The 13,714-nt window shown below is 47.0% G+C and overlaps 1 protein-coding gene and 1 pseudogene across 2 annotated transcripts in view; one reads left to right on the top strand and one right to left on the bottom strand.

Annotated features, from left to right (window-relative positions):
* The window catches only part of Pitpnc1 (phosphatidylinositol transfer protein, cytoplasmic 1), a 293,224-nt gene that overhangs the window by 20,450 nt on the left and 259,060 nt on the right, over window positions 1–13,714 (top strand). The gene's annotated exons all lie outside the window — the stretch shown is intronic.
* The window catches only part of LOC105742034, a 30,870-nt pseudogene that overhangs the window by 15,024 nt on the left and 2,132 nt on the right, over window positions 1–13,714 (bottom strand).

Raw genomic sequence — 13,714 nt, 5'->3', positions numbered from 1 at the left:
CTTTGGCTTTCATAGGCATTGTTGGCACCAGCAGTCCAGCACTTTGGGAGGCTGAGGTGGGAGGAGCATATGTTCACGGGCAGGCTGGGCAATGTAGTGACTCAGCGAGACTCAAGAAATAAAAAGTAGCTTAGATTGTAGCTCAGCATGAAGGTGCTGTGTTCAGTCCCAAGCACCCCGCATATCTATCTATCTATCTATCTATCTATCTATCTATCTATCTAATATGTATTTGAATTTAAAGAAATACTATTAATTTGAAGAGAGAGCTGTAAAAGATTTTTTCAAAATTCAAAATTATCCTCAAAAGACATTTACCAGTCAAGGATGTTAACAATGTCCTTGAGATGGCAAGTTTTGTGTTGTATATATTTAATAACAATGTTTAAAAATAAACAGAGTAATGAAAATGAGCCCAGAGTGTGCGTGCCCAATAGAGTATGGCCTGCTTCATTCTTCATTTAGGGGATCGCGTGTTTATTTCCAGAGCACCGATCAAGAGGAAACCATCAGACTCTTCTGAAATCCTAAAGAAAGATTTTTTTTTTTCTTTTGAAGCAGGATCCTGTTCTGTAGTCCAGGCTGGTCTCAAACTCTTGATCCTCGTGCCTCAGCCTCCTAAATGCTGGGATTACAAGCGTGTGCCACCACGCCCAGCTTCATTGTCTAAACATTACTGACTAGTGGACACTTTAGTGGCATTCAGTGCTTTCCGATGGTTGGGCAACCATCATCACCTTTATGGTAGTCAGCTTTGCGTCCTTGTAACAAAATACCCGAGATAATCAATTTAGGAAAGAGAAAAGGCTTGCTCTGGCTCACGGTTGGGAGGGTCAGTCCGTGGGCAGCGGGCCTGTTGCGCTTGGGTCGCGGGGAGGCAGAGCAACACTGAAGTGGCAAGACAGCTGGCTTGGGGCAGAGAGGGGGAGGGTCGGGGCTCCAGGCACCCCTCCCCCACGATGTCCCCCTGGGCCCGCCCTCCCGAGGGTTCGCCACCTCTTAGTCAGGTGTGCTTATCCGAGCCAAGGCACCTGGCAACTGTCTCCAGAGCACCTTTTATCTTCCAAAACTGCAGCCTCGCACCCCACAACCACTAGCTCCCCATTTCCTCTCTCCCTGGCAGCTCCATTCTACTTTCTGTGTCTGTGCAGTTGACACGCCCCTGGGAGGTGGCTGGTCATTTTTTCTAAAGCGTTGGTTACATTCCTTCATCATCAAACCCACGTTTCATTTCTTTCTTTCTTTTTTTTTTTTTTCGGTGGAACCAGGGATTGAACTCAGACCCTTGCGCTTGCCAGGCAAGTACTTATTCTACTGAGCCATCTCCTGGCCCCTTCATTTCTTAAAACAAACAAAAAGCGAAGGTAGTGGAACCCAACTAGATTTTTTGCCCCTGAATTCTGCCTTGCTTTAAAAAAAAAAAAAAATGTTTATTATTGTTTTTTAAATTTATGCATTTGGTATAGGGTCTCACTATGCAGCTCAGACTCATAGTAAGCCTCCTGTCTCAGCCTCCCCAGCGCTGGGATTACAGGCGCTGCCATGCCCGGTTCCAGGGTTGGCACAGTGTGTGGTACCTGGGATCGAACCCTGGTCCTTGTGCTTACCAGGCAGGCGCCTAGACTGCCGAGCTACCTGAGGGAGGGTCCTCACTGCGTTAATGCCATAAGTAGTGATCTACACCTTTGTAGCAATGGAAGTAATTGACAGTTTTAGCTCAGGAGAACTGCTCTGTCTTCCATTAGCAGAAAAAGTACATTTAAAAAATCTTATTAAACCAGAAGGAAACACCACTGTGTTCTGGAAGCATTTCAGACTAACAGGGTGGCCACCAACAAGGGTTCTACTAAAGCAGAAGACAGAAAATTTGAGGAAAGATAATGTTTTATTCCTGTACAAGGGGGAAATAGACATTAGTTAGACTCTTTGAATGAGGAAGTACAGTTCAAGTGTTAAAGCATTAATTTTCTTTTAGAATATTTTACAGTGTTTCACTCAGGAGAAGAAATAATTTAAGGGCGAGGGAGATAGCTCAGTGGAATAAGCGCTTGCCTGAAAAGCGCAAGGCCCTGAGTTCAATCCCCGGTACCGGAAAAAAAAAAAAAAAAGAAAAAAAAGAAAAAGAAAGAAAAGAAATACTTTAAGTTAGTATGGTGACGTTAATAAATTAATTTTGTGGGGCCGGGGAGATGGCTCAGCAGAATAAGCGCTTCCCTGGCAAGGGCCTGAGTTCAATTCCCTGTTCTGAAAAAAAACTTAATTAATTTTGCAATATTTTCATTCTTGTCAGTTCTCATAATGATGTCTGTAAGTACAGCTGTCCACCCCCCAGGCAGAACAGCTGGATTTCACTAGTCTCTTTTTTGAGACAGTGTCTCACTCTGTGTACCAGCCTGGGCTCAAACTCCTGGGCTCAAGCGATCCTCCTGCCTCAGCCTGCAGGCTAGCTGGGACTGTGGCCGTGCGCCTGTGGGCTCTGCCTGATTAGATTTTATAGTACAGTGGTCTACTACTCCGGGCACAGTTTGTTATTTATATCTAGAAGAATGCTTGCCTTCAGAGTTTCGCTGTGATAGATTCTGCAGTGTACCTGGCAAGACAATGTCTATTTAACTCTTTTTAAAAATTTTTTTATTTTGGACAGGATCTATAGGGTCTACAGGGTCTTACTGCGGTCGGACTCATAGTGATCTTCCTGTTTACAGCCTCCCAAGTGCTGGGATTACAGGCACGTGCCACCATGCCCTGTCTCAATTGCTGCCTCAGTGTGCCCCCTGGGCAGGGGCGGGGCCAGCACAGCAGGCCAGGGGATCGAACTCCCAGCCCCTGCGTCTGCCTAAGCAGGGGCTTTAATCCACTGAGCTATTTGGTCAGCCCTCTATTTAACTCTTCTCATATTTGAAATATTACCCATCTACAATACTTAAGTCCCAGAAAATAATAGCACCCTTACTAAGCCTTACTTAGTGATCAGAGAAGAAAAAGCAACACAGCATGGAGTTTAGAGACAAGGGGCCTGCTAGCGCCTGCTTACCTTACCTAGAAACGCGATCTCGCTATGTGGCCTAGGCTGGGCCTGAACTCCTGGCTTTAAGTAATTTCCTGCCTCAGGCCCCACCAAGGTGGGACTTCAGGCCTTATGCCTCCTGGTATGCCACCATGACCAGTGGACAGCTGGCTTTCTGGAAGATGGGTCAAGAATTGTGTGCTGAGGGCTGGTGAGATAGGACTGAGCACCTGCTTAGGCAAGCGCAGGGACTGGGCTTCAATCCCCTGGCACCACATGCTGCACTGGCCCCGCCCCCAGGGCCGCTGAGCTGGCCACCAAGGCCAGGCGTGGTGGCACATGCCTGTAATCCCAGCACTGGGGAAGATCACTACAAGTCCCAGCTGCCTAGTGAGACCCTGTACCAAATACACACACACACACACAAAAAAAAAAAAAAAGAAAAAGAAAAAAAAGAATTCTGCACTGGAGCCCAAGGGTGGGTGCATCCCTGAGATGCAGACATTTATCATGGCTAGTGTCCCGATGTCACTGTGTGACCTTTAGGAACATTTTGCTCAGTTTTCTCTGGTCTGAAATGGTGACGAGGCTGACACTGACAAAGAGACTGATGTGGCCTTTATGTCACATAGGCATTATCACTGGGGACTACTGTAGCTGGCGTGAGAGCTCTATCTACAGTGGCTGAAAGTGGTTTTCTCCATACTTAAAATGCTGTACAATTGGGCTGTGCTTTTGCCTCATGAGACAGGGTTGAAGACATGAAATGTGGTTTTTACTCCTCCTGCCCCCAGAATTCCGCTCAGCCACGGGGTGCAGGTTGGGCCTTGCGAGCTGGAGCCCCCACTCCTGGCCCCTGAAGGCGCCGGCGCCGAGGGGACTTTTTGTTTTTTCGTCGGACATCTTTGGCTGTCACCAGGAGGCCTCACAGCCAAGTGAAAAATGTTTAGATTCAAGATTCAGTTGTCCACTTCCTCTGGACCGTGTCGGGTGGAAACTTGGATGAAGCTGAGGACAATTAGGGATTCGGGCAGGATGACTTATGATGCTGCAGATAGGGATGCATTTAGACCTGTTTGCTTGCCAAGACCTGGCTCAAAAGGAGCTTGGTGGTTGTTTTTATTTAAAAAAAAAATAATAATTAGGCTATTAGTTGTCCAAATGGAATAATCCCCTTAAGCCTTTTCAAGAAAAACACTTCTAAAGAGGTCAAGTGTGTTTAAAATTAGCCATTATTTACAGAGTTTTGCCCGTGGGTCTCCAGGAGAAGCTGCTCTTCATAATGTTGGGGAGGTCTGTCAGAAACCATCTCATTTTTTAAAGGGGGGAGCTCATTGCCACCCTGAGATCAACAGCACCCGAAGCTCTGGCCTCACCGAAGCTTCCAGATGCACCCATCTGCTCTTCATCTGCAGGGAGGCTTTCCCACGGCTAGCCTGGCCTCCAGGCTCCCAGGCTCGGCTGTGGCCCCGGAGAAGGAGCGGCCCGCGGGGCCTTCCAAGGCCTCTCTTTGTGAAAAGTAAAGGAAAAAGTGAAAAATCCTGGGAGAAGTGGTAAGCAGGGCGATGGCTGGGGCTGTGGCCGGACCTCAGGCCTGTGCTGCTGGCTACTGGGCTCAGGCCTCGCAGAACCCCAGGCCAGGCAGAGCCTCCTCCCCAAGACAAAAAGGCACTGCCTGTTGCCCCAAAGCACCCCTGTGGGTGTGGTTTGCCCAGAGTGGAAGCATCAGCTTTTTCCTGCTTTTGTTGATCCTTTTGGAGTGCAAATCATCCTCACCTTACAGTATTGTTGGTTGTTGACAAGGTCATGTGTGTCCCCACCCCCTGCCCCTGGCCCTCTCAGGCTTATTTTGAGGCGGGGTCTCACTGAGACCCGGGCTGCCTCCAGGCCTTTGATCCTCCTGCCTCCTGAGGGCAGTAGCTGGGGTATGAGCCCTGCCTTGTGACAGCGTGACAGCGTTGTTTCTTTCTTTTTCTCCTCCACATACTTATTTAAACACCCTGAGCCAAAATGTCCTTCACTGGGGTTTCCAGTTCAGGCCGGTGTAATATGGTGGCAGTTGGATGGCTTGAGTCCTTGCTATGTGATGTCCCTGGTTTTATTTAGGAAGACTGCACTCATGTACCTGTCAAGCCACTGTCATCCCCCCTTTTGCTGGTATTGGGGACTGAACCCAGAGCTTTCACACTGAACTATGTCCCCAACCTGTTTTATTTTATTTTTGAGACAGGGTCTTGCTGTGTAGCTCAGTCTGGCCCTGAATTCACTGTGAAGCCCAGGCTGGCCTTGAACTCAGAACTATCCTCCTGCCTCAGCCTCCTGAGTGCTAGGATTACAGGCCTGTGCCACCATGCCTGGCCCTGGTCCTTTTTATTTTGAGACTGGGTCCCATCACCAAGTACTAATTGTGTAAGCTGGACTCAAAGTTTGAATCCTCCTGCCTTAGCTTCCTGGAGTACTGGGGGTGCACACATACATGTTCTGCCACATCAGGTTAAATGTCATTTTCCCCCCGTGTGTCAGGGGCTGGTCGGGTGAGGTACGTGACCTACTGTGTGCAGATAAGGCTGGATGGTCACTGCCCACTTTGAGGGCTCGTGGACGTCCCATGACTGTGTGGTAAAGTGCAGGAAGTGATGCTGTCTCCCCGCTTTGCTGTCCTTTATCTTAGGGGAACTCCCCAGCAAGCCTGACCTTCTGGGGTCTCTACTTTGTAAATAACTTGTGGAGAAACTTACGGTGGTACCCTTAGGATCTGAGTTTTCTCAGGAGGAATGGGTCGCAGAAATCCGGGCTTAGGGATTTGTGGATTTCCAGCGCGGCAGGGGCTAATGGCCTCTCCGTTTCATCCTCCTGCGCTCCGCTCCGATGTTTGTGTTGATATGGTGGCCTCTTGGTTGGTGTCAGGATGGCCATCGAAAATAGATCGGCCAAAATAACAGCTTAACAGGTGGCTGCGCCCTGTGCCCTGTTCGGTCGCTTGTAAAACTATTTTGTGAAGGGGTCCGGCGCAAGGGAGTCCGCACAACTGCACCCTTCCCGGTGTTTCAGAGCTGAGCGTCCTTTGGGGATGCATTCCTTTCCCATTTTGCGTGTTAATTTGAGACCTTTTCTCCTTTAAGCAATGCCGTTCCAATTTCCTGTAGTGACGCGAAGATTTCTGTGCATTTTATTTATCAGTCCACGTCCTTTCCTTATTTTGTGTAACTGGAGCCCTCCTCCTAAAAATAACCCCCGCTTTCCCTAGAGTCTTATTATAGTTGGTGAACTCAGGCGCCCTACACTGAACTGTATCCTCTTTATTTAAAAAAGGAAGACCGCAGCGGTGTGGTGGCGCAGGCCTGTAATCCCAGCGCTTGGGAGGTTGAGGCGGGAGGATCGCTGTCAGGTCAAACACAGCGTGGGCTACATAGTGAGTCTAAGGCCAGCCTGAACTGCATAGTGAGAGTCAGAAAGCAGAAAGACCAGTCATAACACATGGGCAGTGACAAACAGGTTGGAAACAGATAAAAGGAAGAATCTGTTTAATGTGTCCCTTTTAACTGACATATATTTACTTCTCGTCTATAAATAGGTAATACAACACACAGATACCATGTATGTGCTAGGTAGTAAAAATGGATCTACATGTAGGGTGTAGGAGAAATTGTTCATCACGCTCTCATTTGCTAATTATGAGCATTTTCTTCCTTTTGAGATGAAAGCACAGAACAAAGCTGAGCCCTAGGCCAGTTCAACTTCCTACCCACTCGAGAATCTTTTCTGGAGTACTCTTGGAGCGCGGTCATCGAACTTCTTGGCTTCAGTAGTGGCCAAGCAGGGTACCAGCGCTTTAGAGGCACGTCCTCTTCAGCGATGTGGTCCTCTGCAGCTTATGGAAGATACTTTCTTAATGTTTAGCTGGTATCTGGCTCCTGCGACTTTCGGGATCCTCTTTCCACGCTGACAGAGCAAGCCCCTCCACTTCCTGACATTTTATGTATTTAAAGAAATCTATAACATCCTCCAGTTTTCTCTTACACTGGCTTAAGCCACAATGTTTGTTCTCTCTCTCTCTCTCTCTCTCTCTCTCTCTCTCTCTCTCTCTCTCTCTCTCTCTCCTTTTCGAGAGGACATCTCACTATGCAGCCCGGGCTGGCATTGAGCTCACGCATTGAGCTCACGTTGTAGTCCAGACTGGTTTCAAACTCACCACGATCCTCCTGCCTCAGCTTCCCAAGTGCTGGGGATCACAGGCACGCCCTATCATGCCCTGTTTAAGCCATAATTTCTTTAGTCCAAGTTAGTGAACAGGTTTTTGTTTTGTTTGTTTTATGTATTTGGTACAGGGTCTCACTACACAGCTTGAACTTGTAGTGAGTCTCCTGTTTCAGCCTCCCCAGCTAGGATTACAGGCCTGTGCCACCATGCCCAGTCTCGGTGGGGCTCAGCATGCCAGGGGCGGGGCTAGATGGCATGTGGTGCTGGGGATGGAACCCGGGTCCTTGTGCTTGCCTAGGCAGGCGCTCAGTCTGCTGAGCTATCTTGCCCGCCATAGGGGACGGTTTTGAGGCGCCCCCACCATGCCCATGGTCCTCGGCTATGGCCCTTTAGAAAATGTGGAGCATAGTGGCCTGGAGCAAAGTCAGCCAGCCTTTTCTGCCCAGGGCTGAAGGGGCCTTAGCCTTGCAGGCCTTCCAGCATCTGTCGTGTCTGCTCTGCTCTGCCGTGGTGACACCAGGAAGGCACAGAAAGAGCGCGGCTGTCTGTGTTCCAGTCACATTTTAGTTACGGACGCTGACGTTTGAATTTCATGTAATTTGCACAAGCCATAACCTGCTCTACTTTTGCTCTTTTTCACAACTCTTTGGAAATGCCAAGTCCCTTCATAGTTTAAGGGCTGTACAAAGACAGGTCCTGCCTGGGCAGAGTTTGCTCCGCGGGCTGTGGCCGCTGGCCTCTGTGAGGACTGGGGCACAAACGACTGGAAGTGTTGCAGCAGCTCCCGGGGTAGGGCCCTTGCCTCAGCACGAGCGCCGTCGTCGCAGGAAGCTGAGTGAAGTCGCCCACTGCTCTGGACAGGCGGCCACCTCGCTTGCTTTTCTCCAAGTCGCTGGCTTTCCGGAAACACGAAATCAAACTACGAGTCATTCCCGCTTACCTTTGTTATGGAAGCCAGTACTTGCGGGTGTAGAAATAAAACCCTCAATTATATCAAATTAATAAAGAATGGGTTACTCGCTACTTCCTCATTAGTTTCAATTTTTAAAATGGGGTTCTTGGGTTGGGGAGATAGCTCAGTGGAATAAGCGCTTCCCTGGCAAGCGGTTCAATCCCTGGTTACACACACACGCACACACACACACACACACACACACACCTAAAAATAAATAAATAAAATGGGGTTCTTATTAGATAGTATGTGAAACAGTATAACTGAGATTATAATTTAGCACACAGAGGAGAAAATTTAGAGAGGAAGCCAATTTATTTTTTAAGCGTATAAACATTTAAAATGATCCATTTTTCTCTGGGAATTTACTTAGTTGTTTTTTTTTTTTTTTGTACTGGAAATCAAACTCAGGACCGTGAGCTTCCTGGGCAGGCGCTTGTGCCGCTGAGCTACACCCCCAGCCCTGTACCTTAGTAGCAAAGCATTGCTCTGAGGGGACGGGGAAACACAGAGGACCAGTGTCCGAGGCACTTTCCGGCGCGCCAGGGCCAGTGTTCTTCGCGCCACGAGAGTCGGAAGGGCCTGGCGACCTCCATGTTGTAGCTGCACCATGGAAGCTGGTGTGTGGGGCTGGGTCCTAGCGCAGGGGCCTTTGGGTACAATTCCATTTGCTCATTCAAGTCACTCTTTTTTTTCAAGCCAAAGAAAAGCTGACATTGCTTCATTATTAATTTATTAATGGACCTGTTCTGGGGATTAGCCTCATGGTAGAGCACTTACCTAGCATGCCTGAGGCCCCTCGCACCATAAACAAACAAATAAATAAAAATAGAACCCTAAGGTGAATACATTTCCTGAAATAGTTACTGAAATGGTACATTTCTGGGACATGTATTCCAGGAGTTATCTAATCTAACAATATTGACTTCAATGGGAAGAAACTGTCCAAGTTAAAACTGAATTCACCATTCTCTTTTTTTTTTTTTGGCGGAACCGGGGATTGAACTCAGGCCCTTGCACTTGCCAGGGAAGCACTTATTCCACTGAGCCATCTCCCCGGCCCAAAGAGAAAGAGTCGGGACGGGGGCGCAAACCGGCGACCTTGCGCTCTGCAGCCTGGCGCCGAGACCGCCGCGCCAGGTCGCCGCCCTGAATTCACCATTCTTTAATGTAACAAGAAACAGATTCAGATTTTCAAATTTATTTAATTATTTAGGGTTTTTTTGAGACAGGGTCTATGCAGTTCAGGCTGGTCTTGATCTCACTTTGTGGCCCTCGTGGGTCTTTTTTAAAAAAGATAATTATTGGGCTGGAGAGATGGCTCAGTGGTCTGGAGCACCTACTTGGAACAAGCTTAGCAAAAGCATCAGGGACCGCGGTTCAATCCCCCAGCACCACATGCCGGCCAGCCCGCCCCCTGGTGGGCTGAGCTGGTCTCTCTCTCTCTCTCTCTCTCTCTCTCTCTCTCTCTCTCTCTCTCTCAAATAAATAAATAAAAAAAAATAAAAAAGATAATTATTTATCAATATGTATCATAGATGCAAAAACTAATTATTATTATTATTATTATTATTATTATTGGTGGAACCGGGGATTGAACTCAGGCCCTTGTGCTTGCCAGCGAAGCCTTATTCCACTGAGCCATCTCCCCGGCCGCCCCTCTTCCTGCTGTGGGTCTTGAAATGCCTCAGCCTTCCGAGTTCTGGGATTACAGGTGTGCACCACCACACCCAGCATTTATATGGTTTTAGATTACTTTAATGCTATTATAAATCTCAAGGGAAACTTTGGTTTTAGAAAGCATCTATGTGTATGGGGACTTGCAGATGTTATATGAATATTCATGAGCAAGATATACTAGAGTCTAGATAGTGTGAAAATCTAAAGATATCACTAAAGTCAAGTTTTTTTTTTTTTTTTTTCTTTCCCTACCAGGAATGGAACCCAGGGCCTTGAGCTTGCCAGGCTGTACCACTGAGCAGTATCCCCAGCCTTCCAGTCAGGGTTTAACAAATACGTGACTCCAAGCCAAGAGAGAAACCTTTGCTAAGGTCATTCTAAGCGGAAGCTGGCTATGGCTTTCTGAGCTGGTGGCTACTCAGGGTGTGGAAAGTGTGGGCGCCTGGGAGGGCTGCGATTGGTCATTTGCGGTCTTTATTTTTTTGTTTCTCTGCAGTGGTGTTGCTGGGGGTGGAGCTCGGGGCCTTGCACCCTAGCAGTGAGCTAGGTCCTCAAGCCCTTGGCTGCTTTTTGAGCTTCCCACAATGGCTTTTACAGCGCTTTGCACGCAGTGTTGCTTAGCTGAGGTTAGAAGCTAAAAACTGAGGCTTAGGATTGGGGTTACAGCTCAGTGGCATAAGCACCTGCCTGGTAAGCACAAGGTCCAGAGTTTGATCCCCAGGACTACCAAAAAAAAAAAAAAAAAAAAGAGAGAGAGAGTGAGAGTCTTAGTTTTGTGTTGATTGTGGCTTGAGAAACAGTAAAAAACATTGCTTTTCCATTTTTGATTTCTGAAAATTGAATAGTGAGTAGAAATAAAGCAACATACCCACAAACCCCTTCCTTGCCAGCCAAATAATTAGAATAAATAATTAGAATGGCACATACTCATTTCGAGTGAACTTAGCTGGGTGTGGTGGTGCACACCTGTAGTCCTAGCACTCCGGAATCCTAAACTCAGCCTAGGCAGGTTAGCAATGTAGAAAGACCCTATTTCAAAAATTTTTTTCAAAGGGCTGAGGCTGTAGCTTAGTGCGCAGGCTTTGAGTTCAACTCCTGGTGCAGTACTTAAAAACTAAAGTATGCAGTTGAGTGTTTTTCTGTATGCCCAAGGTTGTACAGCTGTCACTGCCATGTGGCTGCCAAACACGTTCATTGCCACCAAAACCCCCACGACCGTAATAGGCTGGCAGTCACTCTTCATTTCTCCTTTCCTACAATCCCTGGCATCACTTATCTACCTTTTCTTTCTTTCTTTCTTTTCTTTCTTTCTTTCTTTCTTTCTTTCTTTCTTTCTTTCTTTCTTTCTTTGTTTCTTTCTTTGTTTCTTTCTTTCTTTCTTTTGGCCAGCTCAGCCTGCCCTGAGGGTGGGGCTGGCATGGCTTGTGGTGCTGGGGATTGAACTCTTTAGGCAAGCAAGCGCTTTAGACCACTGAGATGTCTCGCTGGCCCTCATCTACCTTTTCTTTTCTTTCTTTCTTTCTTTCTTTCTTTCTTTCTTTCTTTCTTTCTTTCTTTCTTTCTGTGTGTGCGCGTGTGTGTGTGCGTGTGTGTGGGGGGGCCAGCTCAGCCCACCAGGGGGCAGGGCTGGCTGGCATGTGGTGCTGGGGGATTGAACCGTGGTCCCCGTGCTTTGCTTAGCTTGTTCTAAGTAGGTGTTTTAGACCCCTGAGCCATCTCACCAGTCCTCATCTACCTTCTACCTTTTCTATCTCTATGAATGTGCCAATTCTGGTCACTGTGCATAAGTGGAATGATAGGATGCTCGACCTTTTGCACGGGATTTCTTTTGTTTAACGTAGTATTTTCGAAGTCGATGTCGCAGCATGAATCATCACTGACACATATTTTGCATTTGCATTTATGGGTTGATGGCATCTTAGGTTCTTCCTGCTGTGAGCATTTGCGAACAGTGGTGATATGAACATTCATTTCTGAGCTTTTAAGTAAATATGGGTTTTCAGTTCTTCTTGATGCCAGCCCAGGGTGGAATTGCCGAGTCGTAGGAAAGTTCTGTGTTGAGCTTGTTGAGGACCCACCACGCTGTCCTCCACACCACTGTTTTCCTCTCCCACCTACAGTGGGCATGAGGACTGCGATTGGCCAGCACTCCTTTCTCCTTTCTTTTTCGTTTTTTTCTTTCTTTCTCTTTTTTTTTTTTTTTTTTCTTATCCGTTTGTGGTATTGGAGGTTGCACCCGATGCCTTTGTACTGAACGACAGCCCAAGTCTTTTTCATTTTGTATTTTGAGACAGGGTCGTTCTAAGTAGGTAGGTTGCGTAGGGTAGGCTAGAAATTGAGGTCCTCCTGCTCCAGCCTCCCGGGATACTGGGGCTACAGGTGTGCACCTGCACGCCGAGTGTTTTGTCTTTTTTATTCCAGCCACTTTAGAGGTCATGCGGGCAGTGGTTTTGACTTGCATTTCTTAATGACTGCTAATGTGGAATGCATTTTCATGTTCCTACTGGCAACTGGTCCACTTTCTTGGAGGAAATTTCTATTCAGATCCTCCGTCCGCTCTTTAATGGGACCACAGGCTTTTTATTGTTGAACTGTAAGAGTTCTTTATACGTTCTAGGTGGGAAAGCCTCATCAGGCATGGTGGTGCACACCTGTAATCCCAGTTCTCTTGCAGGCTGAGGCAGGGGGATCACAAATTCCAGCCCAGCCTGGGCAATGGGATTTTCAAATAGTTTTTCCCATTCTGCAGTTCATCTTTTCACTTAGCACAAAATTTTTAAATTTTGATGAAGTTCCTGGTATCTATTTTTGCTTTAATTCTTTGTGGTTTTTGGTTTAACATCTAAGAATCTATTCCCTAATTCAAGACCACAAAGATTCGTTGTTTGATTATCTGAGGTACTGAGGAGTGAATCCAAGACTTTCTTTTTTTTTTGTACCAGGAATTGAACTCAGGACCCTGTGCCCCTGAGCTATGTCGCATCCCATCCTTCCCTCCCTCCCTCCCTCCCTCCTTCCTTCCTTCCTTCCTTCCTTCCTTCCTTCCTTCCTTCCTTTCCTTGTTTTCTTCATTTCTTCTTCCCTCCCTCCCTCCTCTTCCCTTCCCTCCTCTCATCCCTCCCCTCCACGGAACCTCACTTCCTTTCTCCTTCCTTCCTTCCTTCCTTCCTTCCTTCCTTCCTTCCTTCCTTCCTTCCTTCCTTCCTTCCTTTCTTTATTGACAGGGTCATCTTGCTAAATTGCCCAGGCCTGGCTTGAATTTGTGGTCCTCCTGCCTTAGCCTGCCAGAGTACTGGGATTACAGGTGTGCACCACCTTGCGAGGCCATAGTTTTATACTTTTGCCTTTTTTCTCCGAGCTTTATAGTTTTAGCTGTTACATGTGTGTAAGTCTTTGGTTTCTTCTGAGTTAGTTCTTGTATATGGTAGAGGGTTGTGGCCCAAATCCGTTCTTTTGTGAGGAGGTATCCATTTGATCCAGCACCACTGTTAAAAAGACTATTTTCTTTCTTTTTTTTTTTTTTCATATTTTAAAACTTTTATTGTGGAAAATTCCCAATGCATACAAAATGAACAGAAAAGTATAAGCCCCTATATAGCCAACACCCAGCTTCAGCAGTTATTGATATTCTGTTAGATCTTGTCTGATCTGTATCTACATACACACACACACACACACACACACACCAATCAATTCTTAGTTTTTAGGTCAATCAAAAAGACTATTTTCGCTCATTTGGTAGGGTCTGTAGCTTCTTCGTTTTCACTCAGTACCCTGATCTGAGATTGATGTGTGTAACCACAAATCGCTCACTTTTCCTGGCTATGTCGTGTTCTTTATTGTATCCATCCACCATTGTAGGGTTTTTTTTTTTT

This window comes from Octodon degus, unplaced genomic scaffold (genome assembly GCF_000260255.1).
Source record: "Octodon degus isolate 3935 unplaced genomic scaffold, OctDeg1.0 scaffold00033, whole genome shotgun sequence".
Classification (NCBI taxonomy): domain Eukaryota; kingdom Metazoa; phylum Chordata; class Mammalia; order Rodentia; family Octodontidae; genus Octodon; species Octodon degus.
Note: the sequence above shows the minus strand (reverse complement) of the source record. Positions and strands in the feature narration are given on the sequence as shown.